This window comes from Phaenicophaeus curvirostris, chromosome Z (genome assembly GCF_032191515.1).
Source record: "Phaenicophaeus curvirostris isolate KB17595 chromosome Z, BPBGC_Pcur_1.0, whole genome shotgun sequence".
In the NCBI taxonomy this organism is placed as follows: domain Eukaryota; kingdom Metazoa; phylum Chordata; class Aves; order Cuculiformes; family Cuculidae; genus Phaenicophaeus; species Phaenicophaeus curvirostris.
In genome coordinates, this window is record NC_091431.1 from 27,155,897 (window position 1) to 27,168,559 (window position 12,663).

Sequence of the window (12,663 nt, forward strand, 5' to 3'; positions counted from 1 at the left end):
CTTCCTAAAATCTAGTCTAAACCTCTCTTCTTTTAGTTTAAAACCATTAAGACCTGTCCTATTCCTACAGGCCCTGCTAAAAAGCTTTCCCCCACCTCTTTCTTATAAGCCCCCTTTAACTGTTGAAAGGCTACAATAAAGTCTCCTTGGAGTCTTTTCCAAGGTGAATAACCCCAATACTCTCAGACTCTCTTCACAAGGGATGTGCTCCAGGCCTTTGATTATTTTGGTGGCCTTCCTCTGGACCCACTTCAGAGGTTTTATTCCAGGTGTGGTCTCACCAGAGTAGAGGTGCAGTGTGGGGCCAGGTGGTTATTTGTTAACTGAAAATGATAAAGATATTATTGCCTTGGTAGGCAGGAGACCATGGGATACAGAAGGGAGGAGACTGCAGGACCCTGGTTGTTGCTAAGAGGTGTTGATAATTGGGCTAAAAACAGACTTTGCAAGGTTGGAAAACAAGAAAACATAACTGAACTATTTGGGCAAGTGGAAAAGCACTGCCTCATTGAGGCAGGGGTATAAAAGGGATTGCTTGTGCTTAATAAAGGGATTTTGTTTGTCGTCTTAAAATGGGGTCTGTGCCTCGGTCGCCACAGTGTGGAATCACCTTCCACCACCTGCTGACCACACTTTTGATGTAGCCCAAGATACAGTTGGCTATCTGGGCTGCAAGCACACATTGATGACTCATGTCCAGCTTCTCATGCACCAGGACTCCCAGGTCCTCTGCAGGACTGCTCTCAATCCCTTCATCCCATAGCCTGTACTGTTGCTGAAGGTTGCCTTGACCCAGGTGCAGGACATTGCACTTCACCTTGTTGAAACTCATGAGGCTTTCAGAAGCCCACAGGTCCCTCTGAGGTATCAACCTCACCACTCAGCTTGATATCACCCACAAATTGTGAGGGTGCACCTGGTCCCATTGTCTACATCATTGATGAAGATATTAAACAACACTGGTCCCAGAACACACGACTGAGAGACGCCATCACTAATCTCCATCTGAGACCTCATCCGGAGTACTGTGTCCAGTTCTGGAATCCTCAACATAAGAAGGATACGGAACTTTTGGAATGGGTCCAGAGGAGGGCTACAAAGATGATCCAAGAGCACCTTCTGTAGGAGGACAGGCTGAGACAGTTGGGGTTGTTAAACCTGGAGGAGAGGAGGCTCCAAGTAGATCTTATAGTGACCTTCCAGTACCTGAAAGGGGCCTAAAAGAAAGCTGGAGAGGGACTATTCATAAAGGCTTGTGGTGAGAGGACAAGGGGAAATGGGTATAAACTGAAGAGGGGCAGATTTAGGCTTGATATAAGGAAGAATTTATTCACCATGAGAGTGATGAGACAATGGAACAGGTTGCCAAGGGAAGGTGTGGATGCCTCATCCCTGGCGGTGTTCAAGGCCAGGTTGGATGGGGCCTTGGGCAGCCTGATCTAGTGGAATGTCCCTGCCCATGGCAGGGGGTTGGAACTAGATGATCTTTAAGGTCCCTTCCAACCCTAATGATTCTATGATTCTATGATATACGTGATCACATCAGACATACGTGTCAGACCTTCGCTGAAGAAATGGCTGTATTGGCCAAAGATATTGTCATCTCTTGTTTGTAACCTCCTGTGGCTGACACTTGCCAGCTTTGCCCCATCTAAACTAACCATTTGGAAGCTGTGAACACTGCTCATTTGATTTAGTACAAAGGCTGGTTTAATCTTCAAAGAGAGCTGTCCAAATTAATCCAATCCCTCTGGCACTAAAGCAGATGGAGGGTATTCTGAGGACATTCTCTTTCATGTCTCCTATGGGGACAGTGATCTCCAACAAGAGGATAGAAGTGCATGGCTGGAGATGTGAAATGGCTGTTTGTGCAGGGAATGCTTGCAAGGAGTGGTCTGCTGGGCTACATCAATCTTAGTGGATAAGGCATTCTCAGTGCTGGTACCACTACTGACTCTGATCTAAGCTCAGCTCTTCTCCTGTAGATGTAGGCTAACTCCTTTAGCTTCATGGTAACTTGTTTCATGGTGTGTTTTATTTTGTTACTAATTTAATTTGATTTAAATTCAGCTGTTCTTGTTTCAGATTTGTACCAAAGTATTATGTCTTTTGGAACTGAGAAACTGTGAAGCGTGTTTGTATGCAATCCAGCTGAATCAGCACTAGAAGAATTCATATGCTAACCCTTGTAGGCATGATATATAGTAGAAGGAATGTTATGATAAAAATCACAACACGTTAATTCAGGAAGGGATTTTGCTTTTCCTGTCTAAAATAGCAACGATTTTGAAGGGACAGTTTACTCTCACCATTATTCTGTTTGCTTCAATCTGATGCGATTCACAAGAACTTCTGAAATAGATATGTGTTAAAGTTTAGGGACTTGCTTAAAACTGTGTATTCGAGTACTGTTGTGAGGACCAATGCTGTTCTGAATTAGGACTGCAAGATGTTTCACACAAAATGAAAGAGGTATCATTTTTACATGTATTGACAAAGCTTTTTTTCTTTAAAATGAAGTATAGAGTTATAGAATCACAGAATCACTAGCTTGGAAAAGACCCACTGGTTCATTGAGTCCAACCATTCCTATCAATCAATAAGCCATGCCCCTCAGCGTCTCACCCACCCGTCCTTTAAACACCTCCAGGGAAGGTGACTCAAACACCTCCCTGGGCAGCCTGTTCCAGTGCCCAATGACCCTTTCCGTAAAAAATTTTTTCCTAATGTCCAGCCTGAACCTCCCCTGGTGGAACCTGAGGCCATTCCCTCTTATCCTGAAAGAGCTTACTTGTGGAAAATACAATCCAAACTGTCCTGCTTTCATTTGAGTTCTCTAGCTGTATAATTCAGTTACTATTTTACGTTTAAAAAGAACAGCTGCAGTTACATTTGTTCTAGGAACAAAACACTCATTTTCTATTTGGCCTAAATGGTAGTATCACTTTTAAGTCAAAATTGGGATGCTGGTAAACAAATATTGATCAATTTTCACACCCTGGGCTATTTGTTTAAGATTAGAAGTCACCTGTATAACTGCAAGAGCTAACAACCTCTGGAACTGTAAAGTAGTACCTAAACATTTCTCACTGTGATACCTTGTTTCTTCCTTCCTACTCCCTACAGCTTCACCAGCAAGGCACACATTGGAAGGACAACTTAAACTGCTCAGATGCTGCTGTTGCCTTAATGCCCTAAAGAGATGAGATTGGTGTGACACTGTGGAAAAGCACTGCTGTTTATTGTTAACAGAATCTGCCAGAAAGTGATTGTTTCTGCCCAGGGATTTGCAAGGAGCTGCAGCAAAGGTAGACACAGCCTATTTGCCAACTTAAGGAAGATAAGAGTGGAGCCAAGCAAAAACCTGGTCCTGAGCATTTCAGTTAAGCCCTGTGTACATAGGACATGGTTAACCATTAGTTAGGGCCCTGCAGTACTGTTAGTTCCAAAAGCAGGTCAAGCATCCTATATGGATAGAGTTGGTAGGAAAACATGTTGTTACTTTATTAGTCCTCACAATGCCTCTTGTGCTTATCCAGGGGTCTATAGGTCTTTAGCCTACATCTTCTGGCACTGTTTCAAAATGTGCAAGTGGACTACACAGTTGGACTGAATGATTTTTATGGTGCTACAGATGTAACCATTCTTAACCTGGATTGAAAAAGCCTGCCTGGGGCATTTATACTTCTCATTTGAACCAGTGAAAGCTCTTGTGCCTCTGTGTGATCTCCACTTCATACATACACATGAGAAGTATAAATGCCCCAGGCAGGCTTTTTCAATCCAGGTTAAGAATGGTTACATTTGTTTAGTTGGAATCAGCTACTAACTGACTTGAAGAAGTAAGAAGTAGGAAAATAAGATAATGCATAGTGACTGACAATGGTTTGATTAATGCTATGGGATAAAGGGCTGCTGCTGCTAAAGGGTCTAACACCATGGTCTATTTGTTCATACTAGCTCCCTCACACTGCAAAAATTATTTGTGTAGCCATGAGTGAGATGGAGCAGGGAATTTACATGAATGAAAACTCAGATGGAGGGGGAAAAAAAAAAGGTTAGTTTTCAGCTAGATCAGTTCAGTTCTCTTATGTCATTTGCCACATGAGCACTAGTGCCGGCAAATACAGGAGGGAGGAATAAGCAGCCATGGCTGTGTGACAGGCAATCCCTTTCTGTAGTGGAAATGATTTATACCGTATTAAATTGACTGTGGAATTTGTAAATAGATTTCACTTCATAGATTTAAACTGGTGTTCTCCTCCGTAGGAAATAAACCACAGTCGATATATCCACGTGGTAATGATACCAGCTTCTATGCTCTCACTCTATTAGTACTGACTAATACAGAGGAGTAGAGGAGTCATCTTGCATCTCTCTGACAGCATGGATGAATGTTAGTACAAACAAGATGGGAGTGATATTATGGAATGAAAGGAAACAGCTATAGCAGTCCCTTGGAGAGGGAGTCTTATGCAGGTATTGCACAAATATGTAATAGTCTGTCACAGATTGACATAAATTTATGTATTAAAACCAGCTTCATAAGATAACATCCTGTAGGTTTTCGTTCTACTGCGTCTAACATTTAGTCATTAAACAAGATTAATAAAATCAAAATGATAGTGAAAGGATTTTGTAGTGAAAATTAATGTAGTTCATGTCTTTTGTATACAGTAAAAATCCCACCATAATATTCTGCCAGTACACAGGGGAAGTGATGAGAAAATCCCAGTTACCTTCTTCTGAAGGAAAGGTTCTTTGGCAAATGAATCAACACAAGCAAGAGTGTGTAAGACAGAGACTTCTTTTTTATCTGCTTCAAATAAAAGAAGTTTTAGTGTTTCATTGATGAAGGAAGTACTGGGAAAAGGAAGTCTTACACGATTATTTATTTTGAGGTTTGAAGAAATGATACTTTTAACTACCCTAAGTGCTGCAGAGAGCCACAGAGTACTTTTTGTAGTGTTAGTAGTGCTGAGTTCTACCACATTTTTGGCTGAATGCTTTTCTCCTCCACATGCTATCAGGAGTGTGTTTCTGTCTTGTCCACAATTCAGGAAAGTATGTCAACATTTCAGGTTTAAGAATGGGCTGGTTTTGGCTGCATAAAGCTTACCAAGTCTTGTGCTGTCTTACTAAGGGGCCATCTGGGGAAATGGTATTAGTGCAGTCATGCATTCAAGCTATAGCTCTCTTGCTAAATTACCTTAGGCATCTATCTGAAAATCTGTCTTCTCCATATACAAAACACAACTGCTAGAGTTTAATGGCATATTTTGACCTGGCTCAGTAGTCTTGTTTGGTGCTGTCATCGGAAACCAGAATGAAATTTTCAATCAGTCAGGTGATCCACCCTAGCAGAAAGGACAGAAACAATTCAAAGGCTGAATTACTGTCAGGTGTTTCCCCTGTTATTTTCATTCAAAAATATGGCTTACCCTGTTGTTCACAGGGCTGCAGTAGGATATGACCACAGGAATCCTTCTGGGTGTATGTGGCATGGTACAAACTAAGAATTTCATAGAAGCTTTGAAGGCGTCCCAGATAAAGTGGTGATCCTGCAACCTAATTCAGGCATGGAGATGCATAACCCAGGCAGACATGAATAGAAACCCTTGTATAAGTTTGACCTTTGACCTTCAAGCTAATTGAGGATGCTAGCATTTCTTTACAATGAAGCTACATGCTAAAGCTGAGCCATTGTTAGAAGGCTAACTCCCAAGTCAAGCATATGCTGATATTTGCACTGGCTCTATAGATGTTTAACCTCTTATTGGAGCTGAATCCATTGTTAACCTGGAATAAACCTATATACCTTTTTTTCCTGGGCTAATTTTCTGGTTTATGAATTGAAGCATCTCAGCAAAAAGTCCAGTGAGCACTGGAGCTAATGTGGGGGTTTGAGGGGATCTGTGCCATGGAGCCAGGCACTGAACGAAGGGGGTGGGCAGGCTATCTTTTCAGGTGTTATGAGCTACTAGATCATCCTAAATGATAGCAACTTTCTGCATCCTTTTTTTTTTTTTTATCCCCTTCCCTGAATTCCTTCCTTCAAATACAATGTAGAAAGCAGCTTGTATATATATACACGTATATATAAAAGTCACTTTGCAATACTGAGTATTGGTGATGAGATATGTGTAAGGAACAGGCCTGAAGCTTCTTGGAGAGTTATCCTTGCAGGCATCAAGGATGGCAGGCAAAAATGAGAGATCTAATGGTTATTTCAATCTATGATAATGGCAGATGAAAGTTAGCATCAATTAAAATAGAAAGAAAGCACTATATCATTATTGACACTGCTGTCAGCAGTCCAGGCCTTCTTCTTGTCTCCAGTCTACTGCTCCACTTGAGGGCTTCTGTCCCCTGTGCCAGCTCTGGGTTCCTGATTGGCCCTAGTCCAACAATTCAAAATGTGCTGCATGTGTTGTGGTTTGCAGATGTCTTATGCTCCAGGTTGCTTTTGTGCAAGGACTGTGTTGAACTTCTCTTATTACAATAGCTTCATTTCTGCTCCATGCTAACTGAGTAGTAATGTGAATTGAGATGGAGCTGCGTAGGTCGGCAATTCTAAAACACATTTGTATGCCAGAACTGGCATATGTCTAATGATGCTTGGGGAAAGCTGCATTTGTCAACAGAGGCCAAATTTTGATATCTTCATCCAGGCACACAGAATGGATTGCTGTATCAAAAGGCAGTTTTGAAAGTTTCTAGCCTGTGGGTATTAGGGGCAGTCTATGAAACACTTTTGAGAATAAAAATTACATGATAAAGAACAAACCATAATAGAAACTCCACGAGTATATTCTGGAATATAAAGGTTATTTCAAGCATCTGGCTTGTACAAGGGACTGCAGAAGAAAGGAGTCATATCTCTCTCAAAAATGGCTGACACCAGTGTGCTAGAGGGCTCTGTACTAATAGTGGGAATAGCATGGGAGAAAGCAAAAGAGTGGCAGCTGTACAGATACAGTTATGATTTTTGGACGTAGCATATCTCAACATATGGTTGACTTTGGAAGTAGCCTTTTGGTTAAGGAAGAGTGATTACAGATTTAAAGGAAAATGAGTAGTGTAGTTCTATATTCTGTTACTAATATCTGCAAATGGTAAAACTCTCTTTTTTTTTAAGCATGGCTATATGGTGAGGAGAAGAAAGAATTATGAATGACATAACTAATTATGACATACTTTGCTTGATGGCATTTATTTGTAGAGACTGAAGAGATGCATTGTGAAAACCCAATTTTCTCGTTATGCTGCAGGTGAGGAACAAGGTAATACTGGCATGGTAGGACAGTCACTCTGCCACAGAAACCAGTGGTTATGGCATGCATGCTGTTAGTATAATTCCTTGAAGCCAACAGGGTAGAAATTTTGAGTCACTTAACATAGGCATTTTGTATTAACATTGTGGCTGCTTTAAAATCAGACATTCTGAGGAGGAATTTTGGGAAGCCAGGAACAGTCAATTGATAGAAGATTTTTCTGGAACACAAGGTTTTTCTTCATAATAAGGACTATGAAGAGCACAAGACACAATGCCAGCTATAGGTTCACACTGCAATGTACATATGTACATTTGTGCCAGGTTAACTTTTTTTTGGCAGAAAAGCTGATTTTCTTTGAGCTTTCTGCCTTGCTTCTTCTCTCACTTTCACCTCCTCTGTTTTGATTCAAGTCATCATTCACAGCAGAGAAAAGGTTCAAGCTTCCAATTATTTAATGTAAATTTGGGCCTTTTACAGATTAAATGTAGAGGGAAGCCTCACAAAAAAGTTGGTATAATTGTATTTAAATGAAGTCTTTGCCCATGTGCCCAGCTCCTCTGAATATGGCACACCTGAATTACTGAAGAAGAAAACTAACTGTCTGTAAATATGGTGGGTTTTTTAGCACTATTTGCTTGTAGCCACCTTTAGGGGTATAAGAAGATTGAACCAGTATAACAGATTATCACTGCATCCTGAGTCTCCAAGGGACGTAGAGGCCTGAAATGAGAACATGGTGTGTGCACATTTTGTTAATACAGTTTTGTTTTTCTAAAGATGAAAAAGAAATAGCTAGAGAATTCTTGTGAGCTGTAAACTTCATCCCAGACAATGACAGCAGAGAAAATACCTGTGAATTTGGGATGACTTTACAGCTTGAGATGAGTACGTGTTTAACATTTATGATGAAATGTGGCCTAGATTAATTCATTTCAACTGGTGCTTAATGAACGTTCTGGGAACACTTACAAACTCCCTCTTTAAATGAAAATCTACCCTTTCTCTATTAAATCTTCCTGTTTTTACGGAGGTACAGATTCCCAGGGGTCTATGGTAGTTTCTAATTTGGAAAATAGTCCTTCATTTCCACATGTAAAAATTGATGAGAGAAAAATGCTTTCTTCTTTTGTGTTGATGTTTGTTTAGAGGTATAAAATTTCTTCCACAGTTCTTTCCCTGGCTACATTTGTATTTATAATAGGTTAGATCTATTCAACAGAACAGATTCTGTTTACAAGCATATGATCAGAAACTTTTGTGGGAGAAGAACACAGTCTCTGATACAGGTGAAGGAACCATGTCATCATGATATATCCTCTGACGTATGGAAGTGTTGTATTAGCTGGGGATAATACTTTTGCAGCTGGGGCTGATGGGAAGCACCTGTGTCCGCCAATCCCACAGTGATAGATCTGAACTTGCAAGCACATCTTTTGTGCTCTTATAAAAATTATGGCTGCCATCCATAAACTACTGCCAAACATCTGGCAAGTTAATTTATAAATTAGATGCAGAGCTACATTAATGAATATTTAGTCTAACACTGCTTTCTGGGACATATTTTATCTCCTAGATAGCGATCTCTTCCAATGGCAAGGGTGTGGGCGTTGCATGCCTGACCTTGAGTGACTACATCATGATGATTTCTCTGTATCTTGTCTTTGCTGTGATTTCACTCTGAGAGAACTGTTTCCATTTAGGTTGTGGGCTTTTTCCCTAAAAATACCACAACATACGTACATACATACCTATTGAGGTGAAACCACACTGCTATGGTAACTCTGTAGGCACTGCCTGGAGTTCTGCAGAGCTGCATTTACCCCACAAGGATAGCCTGTATCACTTCACTAGCCCTTTGTGGGCACTGGAGGCTAGTCTTTGTCTTGCTGCACACATTAAGTATTGAAGTGGCTTTGTTGAGAACTATGTTGAGGATAATTTTGCTTTTTTACACTTTCCTGTGTTGTATGGTAGATTAGCAGGAATTTCTTGCAGTGGGTGAAGGTTCATCAGGATGTCACCAATTAGCACAGATTACATTTTGTGTTTCTGCTGAACATGAGCACTGCTCAGTTCAGCATGTGTCATCCAGGGCCTCATCATTATCTAGGACTCTGTCAGGATAGGTGCAACTGACTACTGACAAATAAGAAAGTCTCTGCTCCATAAAGCTTATAGATCACCAGGTACTTAAAGCAACTTGTAGTTTTATGGTATTAAGTAAATGTGAGGTGCTGTTTCAATTAGAATGTCTCAAATGTACACCAATGCATGCAGCACGGGTAATAAGAAGGAAGAGCTGGAAGCTGTCATAGGGCAAGAAGCCTATGATGTCGTTGCCATCACGGAAATGTGGTGGGATGACTCATATAACTGGAGTGCAGCTATGGTGGGGTACAAACTCTTCAGGTGGGATAGGAAGGGTAGGAGAAGAGGCAGGGTAGCCCTCTTTGTAAGGGAGGACATGGACACTGTTGAGATGGATTGTGGTGATGAGTAGATTGAGTGCCTGTGGGTTAAAATCAGAGGAGCCCACCAGAAGGTAGATTTTGTGATGGGAGTCTGTTACAGACCGCCCAGCCAAGGAGAAGCAGCTGATGAGCTCTTCTATAAACAGCTGGGGTTAACCTCTAGATCAATGCCTCTCGTTCTTGTGGGAGACTTCAATCTCCCTGATATCTGCTGGAAGTACAATAGAGCAGAAAGGAAGCAGTCTAGGAGGTTCCTGGAGTGCGTGGAAGACAACTTCCTTGCACAGCTGGTGAATGAACCAACAAGGGAGGGCGCCCTCCTAGACCTGCTGTTTGTGAACAGAGAAGGCCTTGTGGGGGATGTGGCAGTAGGTGGGCGCCTAGGACAAAGCGATCATGAGATGATAGGGTTTTCTGTTCTAGGTGAAGTGAAGAGGATGGAGCATTAAATTTCCAGAGGGCAGACTTTGAACTCTTCAGAAGGCTGGTTGGCAAAGTCTCATGGGAGACAGTACTCAAGGGCAAGGGAGCCCATGAGGGCTGGGAGCTCTTCAAAAAGGAAATCCTAGCAGCTCAGGAGAAAGCCATCCCCATGTTCTGGAAAAAAAGCCGGCAGGGGAGAAAACCAGCTTGGTTGAACAGAGAGATCTTGAGTGGTATAGAATCATAGAATCATAGAATAACCAGGTTGGAAGAGACCCACCGGATCATCGAGTCCAACCATTCCTATCAAACACTAAACCATGCCCCTTAGCACCTCGTCCACACGTGCCTTAAACACCTCCAGGGAAGGTGACTCAACCACCTCCCTGGGCAGCCTGTTCCAGTGCCCAATGACCCTTTCTGTGAATTTTTTTTTCCTAATGTCCAGCTTAAACCTCCCCTGGTGGAGCTTGAGGCCATTTCCTCTTCTCCTGTCCCCTGTCACTTGGGAGAAGAGGCCAGCACCCTCCTTTCTACAACCTCCTTTCATGTAGTTATAGAGAGCAATGAGGTCTCCCCTCAGCTTCCTCTTCTCCAGGCTATCTTCTTCTATCACAAAGAAGAGAAATGTTTATGGGCTCTGGAAGAGGGGACAGGCCTCTTGGGTGGACTACAGGAGGGAAGTGAGATTGTGTAGAGAAAAAATCAGAACGGCTAAGGCTCAACTGGAAATCAGATTGGCAAAGTCTGTGAAACAACAAAAAATCTTTCTATAAATATATAAATAATAAAAGGAGGACTAGGGAGACCATACAGTCCCTATTGGACGCAGAAGGAACAACAGTGACAGGGGATGAGGAAAAGGCTGAGATACTTAATGCCTTCTTTGCCTCAGTCTTTAATTGTAAAGAAAGTTGTTCCGTCTGTGTACAAACCCAGGAGCTAGAGGAGCATAATGAGGCTCCCGTGATCCAAGAGGAGGTGGTCAGAGCCTTGCTAGCCCGACTAGACACCCACAAGTCTATGGGGCCGGATGGGATTCATCCAAGGGTATTGAAGGAGCTGGCAGATGTGCTGGCCAAACCCCTTTCCATCATCTTCCAACAGTCCTGGAAGACTGGGGAAGTTCCACTGGACTGGAGGCTGCCTGATGTCGTGCCCATCTACAAGAAGGGTCACAGGGAGGACCCTGGAAACTACAGGCCTGTCAGTCTGACCTCAGTGCCAGGGAAAATCATGGAGCAGGTGATCTTGAGTGCTATCATGAAGCACATGCAAGAGAACCGGGTGATCAGGCCCAGTCAACACGGGTTCACAAAAGGCAGGTCTTGCCAAACTAACCTGATCACCTTCTATGACAAAGTGACTCGGCTGCTGGATGAGGGAAAGGCTGTGGATGTATCTTCCTGGACTTCAGTTAACCATTTGACACAGTTTCTCACAGCATTTTGCTTGAGAAACTGTCAGCCTCTGGCCTGGACAGGCGCACACTCTCCTGGGTGGAAAACTGGTTGGATGGCCGGGCCCAGAGAGTGGTGGGAAATGGTGTGAAATCCAGCTGGAGGCCAGTGACAAGTGGGGTTCCCCAGGGCTCAGTGCTGGGTCCAGCCCTGTTCAATGTCTTTATCAACAACCTGGATGAAGTCATTGAGTGCACCCTTAGCAAGTTTGCGGACGACACTAAGCTGGGTGGAAGTGTTGATCTGCTGGAGGGTAGGGAGGCTCTGCAAAGGGATCTGAACAGGCTGAGTCCAATGGCATGAGGTTTAACAAGGCCAGGTGCTGGGTCCTGCACTTGGGGCACAACAACCCTGTGCAGTGCTACAGACTAGGAGAAGTCTGTCTAGAAAGCTGCCTGGAGGAGAGGGACCTGGGGGTGTTGGTTGACAGCCGACTGAACATGAGGCAGCAGTGTGCCCAGGTGGCCAAGAAGGCCAATGGCATCTTGGCTTGTATCAGAAATGGCGTGACCAGCAGTTCCAGGGAGGTTATTCTCCCTCTGTTCTCGGCACTGGTGAGACCGCTCCTCGAATACTGTGTTCAGTTCTGGGCCCCTCACCACAAGAAGGATGTTGAGGCTCTGGAGCGAGTCCAGAGAAGAGGAATGAAGCTGGTGAAGGGGCTGGAGAACAGGCCTTATGAGGAACGGCTGAGAGAGCTGGGGTTGTTTAGCCTGGAGAAGAGGAAGCTGAGGGGAGACCTCATTGCTCTCTATAACTACATGAAAGGAGGTTGTAGAGAGGAGGGTGCTGGCATCTTCTCCCAAGTGACAGGGGACAGGAGAAGAGGGAATGGCCTCAAGCTCCACCAGGGGAGGTTTAGGCTGGACATTAGGAAAAAAAATTTCACAGAAAGGGTCATTGGGCACTGGAACAGGCTGCCCAGGGAGGTGGTTGAGTCACCTTCCCTGGAGGTGTTTAAGGCACGTGTGGACGAGGTGCTAAGGGGCATGGTTTAGTGTTTGATAGGAATGGTTGGACTCATGATCCGGT